The sequence below is a fragment of the Pinus tabuliformis genome, chromosome 4_1, assembly GCF_031772625.1.
Source record: "Pinus tabuliformis cultivar Carrire ecotype Pingquan chromosome 4_1, CPIR1, whole genome shotgun sequence".
Classification (NCBI taxonomy): domain Eukaryota; kingdom Viridiplantae; phylum Streptophyta; class Pinopsida; order Pinales; family Pinaceae; genus Pinus; species Pinus tabuliformis.
In genome coordinates, this window is record NC_142303.1 from 798,400,564 (window position 1) to 798,418,787 (window position 18,224).

At 39.3% G+C, this 18,224-nt stretch overlaps 1 pseudogene; it reads left to right on the forward strand.

The window, feature by feature from the left end:
- The first annotated feature begins 1,352 nt into the window (after nt 1-1,352).
- Nucleotides 1,353-4,270, forward strand: LOC149178613 (putative disease resistance protein At1g61190; annotated as a pseudogene).
- Nucleotides 4,271-18,224: the final 13,954 nt, after the last annotated feature.

Sequence of the window (18,224 nt, forward strand, 5' to 3'; positions counted from 1 at the left end):
GAGTCCAAAAACAAAAATCTTCAGGGCACTGCCGTGGACCCCATAGAGTGGGGTTACTTGCACCCCTCAAACCGCCTGTGACCCCCTTGCTACACAGTCGGTGCAACGAAGGGGGGGCTCCGCCCCCCTTCTAAACCCCCCGGTTAACTACATGGGCTAGTCATGGAAAGAATATAACACAGCCCAACAAAATCAAGAAACACATCCTTGTCGTCAACATGATCGTTTCCTTTTAATCCCCAACCCAACATAGAACATATCAGATCAGCCAAAGGCACACATTCACTTATCTCTTTGATCTAGTTGTTATAATGATCACAAGAGGCCTCCTCTCCATAGGGCACATAAGTTTTTGCGAAACATGAAGGCCATTCTTTTGAGGATTTTTGAGATTTCAAGGACAAGGGATTGCTATAATAAAACCCTTACATGGTCACATGAGTGGTATCACTACTTATATCCTTGATACTTTGAGAGAAAAATACTTTGGTACAAAGAGACCTTTGAACCATGGTGGGTTTGTCTTCTTGCTTAGGTGGCTTAAAATGTCTTGGCTTTCACTTGGGTGAATTTTTGGAGGTAAAGCGAGGGTCATGAGTTGTGTCCTTCATGTGAAAAGTTGCTAATGTTTGCTAGCTATGTTGGACATTAGCCTACCTGATGCTATTGTATTTTGTCATTTGCTTCATCCATGTTGTTGAAACTGTTTCTCCAATATTTCACTAAATTCAAATTTTTATAATCATTTTCTTTAAATGAAAAATTTGTTACTATTTATGATTTGCTAATGCCCTTATGAAATAATTTTTTTAATACATGAAAAAGTCTCAAGTACCTTAGGTTATTTTCTAAAAACAATATCATACCACTTATAATAACATGTTGGTGGTTCATGAAGGGGTAAGCTTCTACTTAGCTAGAGACTTTTAAGTCTTAATTCTCCGACCTATTTCCTTAGGAAGGAAAATCAAAATTTGATTTAGCCTGCCGTCACATCGAAACTTCCCGAACAAAGCCTGATGGCACTTATATTATTTTTCTTCTCTGCAAAACGATTGGAAAAGACATTTCCAGCCTTGCAACACAACATGCTTAGGGTTTCCTTCAACGCACCCAAATTAAAATATTTCAAAGTGTAATTATTACAATTTCGAACGATTTAACACAATCATGTTGCAATTCCTAACTTTTTCTAAAGATTAAAAGTACAATAATTCCAACTTTTTCTAAAGGTTCGACAAATTAAGGCCCACTCGCATAATTCGCTTTAGAATCACGAAGTGGGAACAACGATTTGAAAAAGCTGAGGTAGATTAACACGGCCATCGACCTCCCTCTGTCCTCTGTTCTTATTATATTCACTCGGAGTTCACCTGCATTTCTCAATTTCGCTTACTCTCTCGCAGCCCCTTTCAGATCTGCTCGCGCTACCCTTGCATTTACCCCTTCTTTTGCTTTTAGTGCTTAGCTAAATAAATTATCTATGGCCGAAGTTGCAACTGGAGCGGCAGCCAACTTACTGGCAGAGATTATCGGTGAAGTCACCAGGAAAATGAAGGATGTCATTGAGATGGGGGAAAATGTCCGTCATCTCGAAACTGACTTCACCCGTATGCAGGGTGTTTTAGATGATATTGAAAATCAATTCCGAGAGCAGCAGAGAGCGCTCCCACCCCGCCTGCAGAATTGTTTGGAAAGAATCCGTGATGACCTTCAACAGGTCAAGAATTTGATCGATGATTCGGAGCCACAGCCACGGTGTCTCGGCTGCTGCTCCCTCCGCAACCCCAAGCTGTCCACCCAAATTAGAGATTGGAAGACGGGATTTGATCGACTCTTTGAAGAGCTTCAAAGGGAATTTTCAGGATGTGCCTTTGCTCAACAGATTGTGGCCGCCTCAGCGCTTCAGGTAGACGCCCTTCGTCAACCTGTCCCACAGTCCGGATTCGTAGGGTCAGCCATTGAAGATGCTCAGAAGAAAGTGCAGGCATGGCTTGGTGAAGCTCATCCCCAAGCTCGGATGGTCGGCATTTCTGGCATGGGGGGCGTCGGCAAGACTTCTATACTGAAACTAATCTACAACCACTTCAAAGAGGTGAGAGGTATTTTTGATGCAGTAATTTGGCTTACAATTTCTCAGAAGTATGAGATTACAAATTTGCAGGCCTCCATGGCCGAGACACTTAATTTAAAGCTCGAGGGCATCTCTGACAAAGATATAAGGAAAATGAAATTGTCTGCATCGCTTCGAGGGAAGAAATTTCTTCTAATTTTGGACGACTTGTGGCGTTCAATCGATCTCACCGAGATCGGCGTGACATTTGAGGATGGTGACAATTGTTCCAAAATATTAATGTCGAGTCGCAGCAGCGATGTCATAGCAGAAATGGGCGCAATCGACAACTATTCCTTGAGAATACAACCTCTGTCCACAGAGGAAGGGTTGGTGTTGTTCAGAAGAGAAGCTTTTGGAAATGGGGTGGTTCCAAATGAGAGCATACAGGATATTGCTGGAGAAATTGCCATGGAGTGTCAAGGATTGCCGTTGGCCCTCAATGTAGTAGCGGCAGCAATGAGGTCGAAAAAGACGGAAGATGAGTGGAAGCGTGCTTTGAAATTGATGAGGAAGGTAGATCCATCATTCCGAATCAGACACGGCAGCATTGATGCAGAACTCTACACACGCTTAAAATGGAGCTATGATGAATTAGCTGATCGTAACTTAAAGATTTGTTTTTTGTACTGTGCCGTCTTTCCTGAGGATGCAGAGATTGACGTGGAGACGCTGGTCCAAATGTGGAGCGCCGAAAAGTTAGTCACCCACATGGATGCTGGGCACGAGTACATAGATGCACTAGTAGGTAAGTGCTTGTTCGAATATGTTCGCGATGATAGAAAAAAAGTAAAAGTTCATGATATTTTACATGACCTGGCCATTTCTATTGGCCGAAGTGAGGAGAACTGCTTGTTTGCCTCAGGTCAACATCTACCAGATTTCCCTATTGATGGTGTGATGAGGGATTGAAAACGAATATCAGTTGGTCATAATGATATTCGTGTTCTTCCAACCAGTCTGGCTTGCCTAAAACTGGTGAGTTTGGTACTAGCTAACAATGAAGAAATTACAGAGGTTAAAGAAGGATTTCTCTCAGCTGCCACGTCTCTCAAGGTTCTTGATCTCTCTCGCACCAACATAACAACGCTGCCAACGTCACTGGGTCAACTGGAACAACTTGAATTTCTGGATTTGAGTGACTGCTCCAGTTTGCAGACTTTGCCAGAGAGCATAGGTAATCTTTCTCGTCTGAAATTTTTGTTCTTGCCACGCAACTTTGCTATAAATGTGGAGGATATTGCAAATCTCTCAAATCTGATGGAGCTGAGGGCAGCAGTAAAATCAGAAATTAAAGAAAGTACAATGACTACATGGACGGAGCTAAGAAGGTTGGACGTAAGCTGCGTCTACGATGCAGATAGAGATGATGTGGGGGAGGAGCATATTTTTCCCTTGAACATGGATAATCTGAACAAGTTGGAACATTTTGCACTCTATTGTTATGAGGGGGTAAGTTTACCTAACTGCATTCCTCAGTTTCAAAACCTGAGAGAGTTAGTATTGTGGTACTGTGAGCAACTTAGGGAGCTTCCTGGAATTGTAGGCGGGTGGGGCTTTCCAATGTTGAAGAGGTTGGCACTTAAGTCTGTAAGCAAATTAGAAAGCATGACGGTGGGAAGCATGATGGTGGGATCATCTGTTTCTGGTTTGTCAAGTGAAGAAACAATGCCCCAACTTGAAGATATAGAGATAGCTTATTGCAGTTCGTTGAAGAGATTGAGAACGAGGAAATTACCTCGTTTAAAGAAGTTAAGCATCGAGTGGTGCCCGGAGTTTGAAGCACTCGAAATTGAGAGTTGCGGTCTTCCGATGCTCGAGGACTTGACACTTTATGAACTAGAAAAGTGTGAGACTATAGTGGGACCCTCTGGTGTGATCAACGACGGAGTAATGCCCAAACTTCAGGGAGATTGAAATACAGCATACAGCATTGCAATGAGCTAAGGGAGTTAGCGGTGGGGAGCGGCGGCTTTCCAGCGTTGGAGACGTTGCGTCTTCGTTACTGTCCGAAGGTAGAGAATATGGTGGGGCCCCACGATGTGTGGGATGACCAAACAATGCCTCAACTTAGACTATTGAGTATATCACGGTGTCCATTACTCAAGACATTGCCAAGAGGAATGGAGAAACTGTCCCGGTTGCAGCAAATAAATGCAGAGGAATGGACACTATTCTGCAGCAAATAAATGCAGAGGAATATTAAAAAACTATTTATTTAAAAAATAAAAATTATTTTGTAATGAATATTACAATATGTTTCAGTGTTCAGAATGGAGTAAAGAATCATAATTTCATGATACATACTTTATTATTTTTATATATTTTATTAGAAAATTTCCATATTATTTAATGTATAATTATTATTTTTAAATTAAATTATTATTATTAATATTAATTTTAATGATATATAAAATAATAATAATAAAAATATATATTTGTTATTTTTTATTTAAATATTAAAAAACTATTTATTTAAAAAACAAAATTTATTTTGTAATGAATATTACATATGTTTCAATGTTTTAAATTGCTTAAAAAATCATAATTTCATGATATATAATTATTTGAACCAAAGAGAGAATATTCATTATAGTAAATTGGTCGACAAAGTTATACTCTATTACTTTTCATATGCTTTATTAGAAATTTTACATTTTGTTTTTTTGTTTTGTTTTTTTTTTTATATATGAATTTGCTTACTCCTATATTGATACAAAAATAAATTTACAGAGAGGCAGTGGCCTTGAGAAGTCTAGCCCAGAGATGCGACATGCTCACATTACATTGCTTGAACACTGACCAAAAAGACTTGCTGAAGACTGACTAGAAGAGCTTCCATGAAACAGAAAACGCCAGTGTCAAAATTGAAGACTGACCAGAGGTAAATCTAGACCAAAACAGGTTGACTAGGCCCGTACAAGAAAACAGGAAAGCGCTGCCCATTCAAAACTGGAATCTGACCCATAAAACAGCTAAATCCGAAATTGAGACCCAAAGACATAGTCAAGAGAATGCCGCCCATGCAGGGGAAACCGACAATTTAACATTGGAAAAAAGGTCTGAGCATGAGAACTGTAAAGCATATAATGACTATAAACCAGGAGGGAATTGAGCATCTTCGAGCAGCAGAGAATCAAAAACCATTGAACGCAGACCTGCTTAAGCTTCATGAGAGGTGGAAGGCGATTCTTCAACGATGCGACACCCATATTTGTAGGGGTCTTCATCCTCAGAGGGATGGCCCTCTTTGCCTGAAGAACCGCCACCAGTAGGGATGCTCAGACCTGCTTGAATGTTCATGTCCTGGGTTACAGAGCCACCCGGATCCTTACCCTGCGTATTGTCAATCTGAGAAGTTCCAAGCCTGTCTTCCGCCCTCGTCTCCAGAGACATCCCTGGTGTCACAACAACCGAACCAAGAGTATCCTCTTGAATCTCAATGGTGACTGAAGCTATGAAGGAGGAATTACTGAGGGTAAAGGGGAACCGAAAACGAGCGGTGTGAGATTGGGAATTATGAGAGCGCGCTGCTGAATTATGTTGCCCTCAACCCCGTCCACGACCACTCCTGGTAACGAGATAGCGGTCAGATCAGAAGTCCGAGGCTTCAAACGAGGAGTCTGAGATGGACGAGGAGGGCTGGCGGATGACGCGGCAACAAGAACTTCCTCTCCTGCAGTGCATTCTCGGGTGTAATCTAGGCATAATGAAAAGAGCAAGAAGAGCTGAACAGGCAGCAGAACTGTAAAGGCAGGGGGGGACTGAAAGGGTCCTAACTTGAGCTCGCAGAGGAGCACTAGGAGAGACGGAGGATGAACGACAACTAAAATTGCAAAATGGGCTATGAGATGCATGAAATCCCAGCAGTGAATCAACACAGCAATCTAGAGCACAACTATTCCCTAGGATGGTTCGAAAGCGAGGCTCTGCGACAACAATGGAACGACACGAGCGTAGGGGAGGAGCATGAATGAAATTTAGGAGGGGCGCCATAACAGATGAAATTGCAGGCTGGAGAGGGTGGACAAGTTGCATTAACACAACGTTGATGATGATGGTTGAAGACTTTAAAGCTGGCTTCATGCGAGGCCGGATGGCGGTGGTAATAAGCCACGCGCTAGCCCACCACGCTGCCCTCGTACAGATTGACATGTTACACACTCGCATCGAGGAAAAATTTTACATTTTGTTATTTAATGCATAATTATTAATTTTAAACTAGATTATTATTATTAATATTATTTTTAATGATATATAAAATGATAATAATAAAATTATATAATTGTTAATTTTTTATTTGAATATTAAAAAACTATTTATTTAAAAAATAAAATTTATTTTGTAATGAATATTACAATATGTTTCAATGTTTTAAATTGCTTAAAGAATGGAAAATCATATCTTCTGATTGGGAGGCAGGGGTGAGCTCTGGAAACTGATCTAGGGTTAGCGTTAGGGTTCGAAGTTGGGCACCATGGCGGAACGCTCAGGGGGGATTATTGGTCCCTCTTACAGTCAAATAGTGACGGACAAAAGCAAGGATGCTAGAAAGCAACGTTTTAAGAAACCTTTGGAGATGGCAACAAAGGCAATCAACACAGAAAAACTGGGAAAAAAACAGACCCCCAGATCAGGAAGGGGATAAGCAGGAAGCTATTAAGGAAAAGAAGACAGGGGGTAGCAGTCAGAAAACTGCGTCTATGAGTACAACTGGGGTCTGCAAACCCAAGTCGAACATCATTCCCCGGGTCATTTTAAGTGACCCAGTGCTACAAGCGCACAGAGATCACATGGCGGAATATGCGGTTATATGCAAATTCATGGGGATATGGCTGACGAAGAGGGCGTTGCATGTATGGATAAAGGAGCCACTGGAAACCAAAGGGGGAAATAAACCTTCATTTTAAAGACAGAGTATTCGAAGGAGGACCATATTTCTACGCGGCCGCAGGCCTCTACATGCCACCATGGATGATGAACTTTGTCTCAGAACATGAAACATTCACATTGGTATCGATACAGATTAAACTATACTCCCTTCCTTTGGATTACTGACTACCGAAATCTCTTAAAACAATAGGCAACAAGTTGGGGCATTTTCTAAAGATCTCAGATGCGACGCTGAAAGGTAAATATACCTCATTCCCTTGAATATGTGTGGAAATGGACTTATCTGGGGCACTTCTTGAAGAAATAATTTTAGAAGTATATGATGAAGAATGGGTGCAGGTAATGGACTATGAACATATCCCATTTAGGTGCCGCAAATGCCATGAACATGGGCATCTATACAGAGACTGCCCAACAAACAATTTGGAGAGAAACGTAAAAACCACCCCGGATAAAAATCTCGAGGGTTTCACCAAGGTTGCGGGCAAAGGGAAAGGCGGGAAGAGGCCTTAAAAGAAGATTAATTAGGAAAGAAAACCGAGCCACAATGGTTTAAAGATCCTAGAAGATGAAGATGGAAACAAAGAAACAAATTAGGAATCAGAGAACATTATCACTGAGAAGGAAAGGGATGCTAGCATGGAAGATATCATAGATAACAACTAGCAAAAGGATGATCTGCCAAGCAATATGGAGATAAGTAGGGACCATAAGATGACTCCAAGTGAGGCTGGAACAGAGGACCATGAATTGCAGGAGATTCTAGAAACGAAGAATTTAGATCTAGAAAAGTTTCTGGAACAAGGGACAACCAAAGGAGTGGACTCGCTACCACAAGAGGAATTTGATAGGGTTCAACAACTCTTCCTATGGAGATCATAATGGAAGGGCTCTGGAGTCAAAAGAAATCATGAAAGCCAAGAAAATAGAGGGGTCAAAATGATGGAGGAGACACAAATACAATCTGCCAAGAACCCAGGCAGGAAAAGAGGAAGAGAAAGACAGAATGAGCTGCTGAAAGAATGTGGAAAACTCATGATTAAATCAGGTAAGATGAGTGATCTCACCAGTTATTCCTTTACAAACCTTTCTTAATGAAGCTTACAACCTAGAATATTAGAGGCATAGGAAATAGAAGGAAACAAAGAAATCTTAGTAATAAAATAAAATAAGAAAAGCTAGATATGGTTTTTATTCAGGAAACAAAATGTTCAATGGACAAGATCAGAGAAAGACATAACAAATGGCTAATCAAGTATGAATATCTAGAGGTTAAAGCAAACAACTCGGCAGAGCGGGGGGGGGGGTTCTTACACTCTGGGATCCCCAGAATTTGGAATCCTAGATGTTGAAGTGTCTAGGAACTATCTTTCTTTCATGTTTCAACCTTTAGGTGATTCGGAAATTTATATGATCACAAATGTCTATGGACCTCAAAAGAAAGAAGACAAACTCAAGCTTCTCACCTCCCTTGAGGAGCTAAGAGCGAGACACCCTAATGTACCCTGGATTGTTGCAGGAGACTTCAATATGATCAGATCTCTTATAGAGTAAAAAGGTGGTATCAGACATTTAGGCAGATACTCCACTGCCTTCCAGAACTTCATAATGAACATGGAGTTAGTGGACACTGAAACAATAAATGGTACCTTTACTTGGAACAATAAGAGGGGAGGGGCTTCTCAAGTTGCCTCCAAGCTAGATAGATTTATTATTTCAGAGGAACTCTTTTTTTAGGCCCTGCCATGTCAGCTTTTATTCTTCCCTTTGGGGGCTCGGATCATTGGCCTGTACAGCTGGAAGCCACTTGTATGGTGACACCAAGAAACAAACCTTTCAGGTTTGAAAATGCTTGGCTCCCTCACCCTGAATTCACCAGCGATATTGACAAATGATGGAGAGAGGATCTGAACATTCAAGGCACTAGAATGTTCCTACTCCAACAGAAACTTAAACACATCAAATCCAGGCTTAAAGATTGGAATAAAAAGGAATTTGGTAATATTTTCAAAGCCAAAAGAGAATTTGAACAAAAAATCCAAGAGATCAATTAGATCATCATCACAGATGATTTTACCGAGGAGCGGAAAAAGCTAGCTGACTCTTTGCAGGAAGCATGGGAAGATCGGTGCATGTAAGAGGAGATTTTCTGGAGACAAAAATCGCGGGTGTAGTGGATTAGAGAGGGAGAAAGAAACACGAAATTCTTCCATAAATCCACCATGGATCACAGGGCACACAACAAAATCACAAAACTCAAAGATACTCAAGGGATAGAACTCGTCTCTCACAAAGAAATGGAATTTGTCCTTGTTCAACACTTCCTCAGCATAACAGAGGAGCCTCTAGTGGATAGATCTAGGTTCATCAACCATTTCACTTAGTACATCCCTCTGTTGGTTACCAGAGAAGACAACCATAATCTTAACATGCCAGTGTTGGAAGAGGAGGTCAGTGAAGTGATCAATGAAATGCAAAATGGGAAAGCTCCAGGCCTGGAAGGGTTCAATGTAGACTTCTTCAAAGCCTGCTAGAAAACACTCAAACAGGATATCCTCGAGGTGGTGGAAGACTCAAGAAGAGGTTCTGAAGGCTCTTAATTCCTCCTTCATAGCTTTGATCCCAAAACAGGAAAAAGCCATGACTCCGGATGGTTTAGACCCATAGCTTTATGTAATGTGGTGTACAAAATCATTTCCAAAGTGATCACCAACAGAATCAAGCCCCTTTTACCAGCTCTCATCTCAGAGGAGCAAACTGGCTATGTGGAAGGAAGATAGATCCTCAATAATATCATCCAAGCTCGCGAGGTGGTACACTCTCTCAAAAGAAATAGGCAAGCTGGTATGATCATTCAGCTGGACCTAGAAAAAGCTTATGATAAGCTAAGTTGGTCCTATATAAGGGCAGTACTAAGAGCCTATGGCTTCAACCACAACTGGATAAGATGGGTTATGGCACTAGTTTCCACGACCAGTTTTTCCATCCTACTTAATGGCGCTCCTTCAAGAACCTTCATACCATCCAGAGGTCTCAGACAAGGGGATCCACTCTCACCCTTCCTCTTTGTTCTCATGATGGAAGGGCTAGGCAGAGCGATCAAAATGGCAAATGCTGAAGGAAGAATCCAGGGCATCAAACTCACCATGGATGGAGCAGCAAATACTCATCAACAATTTATGGATGACACGATGCTGCAGGGTATACCCACGGTCAGGGAAGCCAGAGCGATCAAACAAATCTTAAACGACTTTGCTATGGCGACTGGCATAGAGGTAAGCCTCAACAAATCAAAAGTTTTTTTTCTTTAACACTAACATTGCTATTCAGAGAAACATCACCATAATTCTTGGGTTTCAAAGGGACTAGTGACCTTCCAAGTACCTGGGCATACCTCTTACAGACAAACCTCTAAGCAAGGGAGTGTGGGAGCCGATAATAAATAAAATTCAGGACAAGATCAGAAAATGGACATGCAGGTCTTTAAATTTGGTAGGACGTCTTGTGCTCACACAGGTTGTGTTGCAGGCGATTCCCAAATTCATGTTCTTAGCTCTTCCTGCTCCTAAAGGAGTTATGCAACAGATCAGAAGCATTCAACGGGATTTTCTATGGGGCAGAGGAGAAGAGAAAAAGAAATGGGCTTTGGTAGCATGAGACAAGATATGCAAACCCAAGATCCATGGTGGTTTGGGGCTTCATGACCCTGAAACTCTCAGCAAAGTTTTGTGAGGTAAACTCTGGTGTAGGTGGCTCATGGAATCAGCAACCCCGTGGGCCAAGCTCTGGAAACAACAATATGCAAATAATTGGCAGGAGAAGGATCACGTTCGAATGTCAGGGCATATTAAGGGCTCCCACATTTGGAACCTTGCTTGGGAAAATAAAGGTATTGTCTAGTAGCACAGTTTTTGGGAGATTCGAGTTGGGAACCTATCACAATTTTGGGAGGATAACTGGCAACAGGAACCCAATTTGTATAAGGACAAATTAGCAGCTCTCAAGAATGATACCGACAACAAAGGTTTATTTATGGTAAGTGAATTTTGGGACTAGGCAAGGAATAATGGTAAATGGAGAATATGGAAGGATCTAGGCCATAGTGAAGGGAGCCCTTTGAAGGCCTAGGCAGACTCCCTTGCTCAGGATTTAGAGCAAAGGAAGATTTTGGTATCCTCCTTGACTGACCAACTAAGATGGGGAAGGAAAATCGAAGGAAACTTTGGCCTAAAAGAAGCTAAACGAGTAGTAACAGGGTTTAACTACCAAACCCCTGATCAAGTTTGGAAGAATCTTTGGCAGAACCCCCACTTGATGAAAATAAAGTTTTTCATTTGGCTAGTTCAACAAAAGAAAATTTTAACTTGGGAGAATCTCCTGAAAAGAGGTTTTACTGGGCCATCCAAATGTTACCTATGTGGCTCACAAGAGGAGACAATGGATCACCTACTCAACCTCTGCCCTTTCACCTCCACCATGTGGGAGTGGGTGGCCTCGGTATTTAGATACACTGATAAGGATAGATTCCGCATTTCCAACATTTTGAAGAATTGGAGGAAAAACGTCTCAGGAAATGAAATCATCAATAAAGCCTGGAATCTAGTTCCAGGCTTTGTCATCTGGGATGTTTGGAAAGAACGTAATAGCAGGATCTTCAAGAACAAAAAAAGCACGCTCCAACACATAATTGAACAAATTTTAAGGTAGATCAAAGACACAGTTAGAAGTTTGTTGTGGAAACTTCCTGAGGACCCTCCTCTGCCCTAGGATGCTTGCATACTACTGCATTTGGGTCTCCAGTCAATAGTTCCATAGGGCATAATCAAGGGTGTGAGCCAAATAACTACAGATATGAATATTTGGAAGCTTCCTCCACATGGTTTCTTAAAAGTCAATATAGACGAAGCGTCTAAGGGCAACCCAGGGTTAGCTGGTTTTGGGGGTGTTATAAGAGATGAGTAGGGACGCATAAAGGAGATCTTTCACAGTCACTTGGGGAAGGCCTCTATTAATATGGCGGAATTCATGGCCTTAGAGCAATGCCTGGAATTCCTAGTGGATTCAAACTTACACAATGTCATCATTGAAGCTTATTCGGAATTGATCATTAAAGCGGTCAAGAAAATGTGTAATGGAACGACACCCGAAAAAGTGTCGAAACATTGGAGGTTATCATAGGTATTTCATTGTATACATACCCACATGCAAACCTTGAGAACTGTTAACTTTGTCCATGTGAAAAGAAAAGCAAATGGGTTGGTTGATCATCTGGCAAATGAAGGAGTGATTAGTAAGGAAGGCTACACTAGGCATGTCTGGGAGTTGATACCCCCAGGAAAACTGTATGATGATTGTCTCTGTCAGGCTGCAAAAGACATGGAACTCTTCCGAATCTTCAGCAATGAGAAGGAGGAATATTAGAGAAAGGTGAAGAGAGAGGAGATCCTTGGGCTGTGGTCTCTCCCAAAGAATAGCAATTCGAAGAAGTGAAGTGATTATACAGTTTGTTTGGTTCAGCGGTCTTGGTGTGGCTTGGAGTAAGCTGATTCAGGAGGATCTCAAAAGGGTCAGAGGAGTTAAGTCCAATCTCGGGTGGATAAGGTTTAAAAGGATCGTTCTGGATCGTTGGATTGACACGATGGAGCAATCGTGCTGAGGAGACTTGTGATAGTTAAACGTCGCTTAACTAGTTCACAAGTTGAATGGCCGCAGTCCGCAGGTCCTTTTTGCCTCTGTCATCCGCGGATTTCGGGCCAGAAAGTGATCTGACGTTAACCGCTTGGTTGGACCCGAAATCCTTTAGACTGAAGGGCTCTATTCTTTTTCGGGTCCAGTTTTTTTATTTCCTTCGTGCTTGTGACTTGGGCCGAAATCGTGGTGAATCGTTGGATTAAATAAGCATTGATCGATGGTTCATCCTACGGTTTTCGGGCCGGAAAGTGCTCGACCGATATCCTTTTGGATGGACCTGAAATCATTTAGAGTGAAGTGCTCTAATCTTTTTCGGGTTCGGTTTTCTCATTATTCTTTGTGCAAGTGGTCAGGCCAAAATCATGGTCGACCGTTGGATCAAATAGACACTGATCGATAGTGCTGGATCTCCATGCAACTTTCTTAAACAGAGGCTTATTGACTGGTGGATGGAAAGGTGGCTGCGACGGTGGGGATCGTGCATTCAGGTTTAGGCTTGGGCAAACGAAATGGTGATTCTTGGCAGAATTTTGTATGTTTTCGAGGGCTGGTAGTCTTCGCAGTCTATATGTATTTGAGAATTTAGCAAAAACACATTATGGCACGGTGTGAATAGAAAGGATCTCGCTTCTCAAGTGATAGATTTCTTAGGTTTCCTGCTTAAAATTAGTTGTAACTTCGTGAATAGTTGATTGATCTTGGGTCTTGTGGACCCTATTGATGATTTACCAACATCTGGCTTGTGTGGTGTTGGTCTTTGCACTGGTAAATACATGAAACATATGTAATGCATGTTTACGGTTAATAGAATGTTCCACTCTTACTTGACCAAAAAACAAATTGCTTAACGAATGATAACTTCATGATATATAAATTATTTGAATTAAAGAAAGAATATTTATTATAGTTAATTGGACTTATTTTGGATGGTAAGAAAAAATTATTGAATCCTACCCATTTATTGTCAATTCTCCCTAATAACATTTTTATTATAATTAATTAGACTTATTTTGGATGCTAAGAAGAAATTATTGATATCTTACCCATCTATTGTAACATGTTGAACCTATACTAATTATATTGTTATAATGATTTTGAATATATATATATTTTTTAAATTGCTGTATATAATTAATTATTTAAATTATTATAAATATAATATAATTAATTATCTAAATTATTATAAATATAATTAATTATTTAAATTGATGTATGAGACCCCCTTGTTTGTGGGACAAGGGGCCCACCTCCACGCAACGATTTCACTGCTAAGTCTACAAAAGCATACATACTCTTACCCCCCTCTAGTTTTGAACTTGTGTCCTCTTAGGAGGAAACACATGCTCTTAACCATTAGGCACACTCAAGTCGTATATTATTTAAATCTTGCAACCATCCACAATTTTAAGTAAAACCAATAAAACTTGAAAATTTAGTAGCTTGTCACAATTTAAAATAATTAGGACCTAAAAACAAACAAAAAAAGATAGAAAAACATGGCCAACAAACAAAGTAAAAAATATCTTCATATAAAATGTATTATAAACCAAAAGTTAAAAATACTACGAAGTTGTATTTAAATATAAATTGATAAAATAGCTAAAAAGTATAAACCAATTTAATTATTTCACATATAGTTTTAACTAATTTGGTTATATATTCTTTTACAAGATTATATATATATATATATATATATATATATATATATATATGCACACATCTTTAATATTTTAGAATCCATTGTCTAAAGTTGTAATTTAAATAAATAAATTTCAAATTTAAAACAAAATTGATTTAGATAATGGAAAAAAAAAGCTCAAACATAAAAATTATTTTCTTGTGTATTTATATTTATAAAAAAACAAAAATTAAATTAACCAATTTTACTAGATATTTAACTTTTAATTCATAACATATCATTATAATAATAACTAATTTTACTAGATATTTAACTTTTAATTCATAACATATCAACTAATGATAAACCTTATCGTAGACCTCATTTAAGTCGTTTATAAATAATAATAATAATCATAACAATAACAGCGAATCTAGATTCTAGAAAACAAAACTCAAAAATTATATTTTTTATTTATATTGAATAAAAAAGTACATTACAATCCAAATATGTATCACAACATAAATAAAGCATAGATGATGGAATAAGTTGCAATTTATAGCTACTAAATGGTATGATTTCTTTGAAATCTCAACACAAATGATAAATACCATGAAGCAAGATAATTTCACCATTGCTGCCCATTTCCTCATAAAACAACAAAACACTTTAATCTCACCTAATATCAACATTAATGTATATGTGAATAATTTGGATTAAAATAATATTTAAATGCAACACATATCGCAATCTTTGTTCAATTTTTCAGTGCTTGCATGAGCTTGCATGTAGTATTATAGTTGGAGTCAATTCCATTCAAACGACAAGGTTGACTTTCGACCTCATAGACGAGCCCGAATTCCAACTTGCTTTCAGTAGGGACCGCAAAAGAAATATGTACATACAGTTGGGTGCTTTTACAAGGACCCGAATTGGTTGTGGAATGTCATAGCACTATTCAAAAGGCAATGTCGACCTCTGACCTCATAGCAAGCCCGACCTCCGTCTTTCTTCTAATAGGGCCCAAAAAAGAAACATATATGTATAATTAGCCTTTTTATAATTTATAATTTTGTTTTTCTATAACATATTATTTAATAAAATTAATTTAAAATATTTTATCTTTTGATCAATTAAAAAATAAATTGAATAAATTATTCTTATAAGATAAAATGTTTAAAAGATGTGAAACCATTATCCCTTCTTTAAAGAAAAAAACAATGTGAATATAGTTATTTTTATTTTCTTTTTCAAATGTTAATGATACAAATTAATCAACAATAAACAATATATATTATTATAAAAACTATTTCCTTGCTTATTATATTTATAAAAAACTTAAGTTTACATTAACATTTTTTTTCTTCGTCAAACGTCATACAGTAAATGTGTTAGGATATTCCGACACATAGGATATAGTTAAGTTCAACTTGGTCTAGTATAGAGTTAGGTTAGAGTTAGGTAAAGTGTGTTTCTTTACCGTTGTACATTTTGTAACTTACAATCCGACGGTCACGATATGTAGTGATCCGACGGTTCACTCTCACCTCGGTATTACCGACACTTGATCCGTGGCTTGACACCCGATTGGTCCATGAGTTCTATTTAAAGCGCATGGAGGGTCATTGTTCGGGTAATCCGTGCATGAGAGAAGCTTATGTAAATTTTCATTCTTTGATTAATAAATTGCCTGTAGTACCCACGTTGGGACAGGCCGTGGACTGTTTCCCTCCTTGCACTCTGAGGGTTTTAACCACGTCAAAAATACTGGTGTATTGATTTGAGATCTGGTTGTGAGCGGTGTCCTTTTGGTATTCTTTCTGTGGAACTTACCCTGTAAATTCCTACATGGTATCAAAGCTATTTGAGGGCCGCGTCCGTTGGTGATCCAAATCTGAAGCCGGTAGAACTGCATGCGGCTGTCGTTTCCTAGATCTGCTGTTTCTGACTGCTTTCGGGCCGAGATGACTGCTCTGTTGCGTTCGGAGCATCTGTTCCAATGAGGAACCCCTTTCGTTTCACGCGAAAAGGTTTCTGGTAGCCCTAGCTGCGTCATTTTTCAGATCGGGAGGTATACAGTGTTTTTTTATGCAGTTTACTGTTATTTTCTCTCTGCTTATTTCGGTCTCAGTTTATTTAGCCTTTTTTTTAACCGAATCTATACCTTTCATTTCTGCGTATGCTCTTTGCCCTGCGACTCTGTGCGATCTGGGCAAATCAGAAACAGAAAGGAAGGATTTTTCTCATGCGTATGCTCTTTTCCCTGCACCTTAGTGTGATCTCGGAAAATCAGAAACATTGAGAAAAATATTTAGTTTTTCGGCTAAAGCTAACTTTTGAGATTTTTTTTAAAAATTCCTAGTTTTTTGGCTAAAGCTAACTTCGAGCCGCAAGGTTCGTTTTTCTTTTCATATTCGTGTTGGGTTTTGTGTTTTGTGTTTTGTGGGGAAAAAGAGCTTTCTCAAGGCAAGCACGCAAACCAAGGCCCCCCCCCCTCTCTCTCTCTCTCTCTCTCTCTCTCTCTCAAATTTTTTGTATAGATCAATTGGTTCAAAGCTATTTTAAGAGAGTAGAGGTCTTGGGTTCAAGTCTCCATAGGGGGCGGATTTTTTCATTCCCGCACATTCGCGCACTTTGCCGGCAACGTCAACAAATGTTTTTCAAAAAGCCATAACTTCTTCATCCGGAAGCCTTTTTCAGAGCCGTTTTTTTTAAAACCGCCTATTTTTTCGAGATCTATCCGTTGGAACACTTACTTTCAGCATCTCCAGCTTCAGTGTTTTTTAAAATGGAAAGTCCATGCCAAGTCATTCTTGACAGCACTAACTACTTCCAATGGGTAGAGTACATGGAAGATTTACTTAGAAGTAAAGGTCTCTTCAGAATAGCCACAGACCAAGAGAAGAAACCAAAAGATGAAGACAAGGTGGCAAAATGGGAAAATAGACAAGATCAAGCACGAGGTTTGATAGGGATGTCTATTTCTCCTGATCTTAGATTCCACATTGCAGGACTTGAGACTCCTCATGAAGCATTAGAAAAACTTGCTAAAGTTTTTGGGATTAAAAATGAAATTAGAGCCCATCAACTTGAAAATGAGCTGCTTACTTTGGATCCTAATAATTTTTCTTGCATTGAAGATTTCTTGTCCAAATTCAAGACCCTTAGATATCTCTTGGAAGGTGTTAAAGTTTAGAAAGAAGATGGTAACCTTATTTATTCCATCCTTACTAAGTTGGGACCAGCCTACTCTGTATTTGTTTCCACTTTCCATTCTACAAGGGAAGCTTTCATTTGTCAAGGACAAGACTACAAGGCCCCTTCCTTTGACTCCTTTTGTGATTCCTTAATAAGAGAAAAAGAAAAACTCTTACACCTTGGTCTTCTTAATCTTGGAAACTCTTCCACGAAAGCGTTAGCCGCCCAACAGCAACCAAATTCAAAGAATCCTAAGAAGTCATATCCTTAAAAGAATGGTCCTAAACCATCTCAGCCTCAAAATGAAAGATCATTTCAGCAAAATGATAAGACCAATAAAAACAAATGGAAGAAGACTGATAGACATTGTAACTTTTGTAATCGAGATGGCCACTTAGAATCTAAATGCTTTAAGAAGATGGAAGCCTTGGAAGCCGCAATGAAGAAACATAACATCCATGTGGAGCCTACTTCAACTTCAACTTCCGGAATGGCACTTTCTGCATGTCATTGTCAATCATCTCAGTCTGGTTATGCATTAAATGTATCTTCTTCTTCTTCTCATTCTCATGAGTGGCTCATTGATTCTGGAGCCTCTTGTCACATGGCCAAAAACCAAGCCATGTTTTCTTCTTTAAATGATTGTAACACCAAAAATATATATATTGGTGATGATAGATCTCTTAATGTTGTAGGGACTGGAACTGTTCA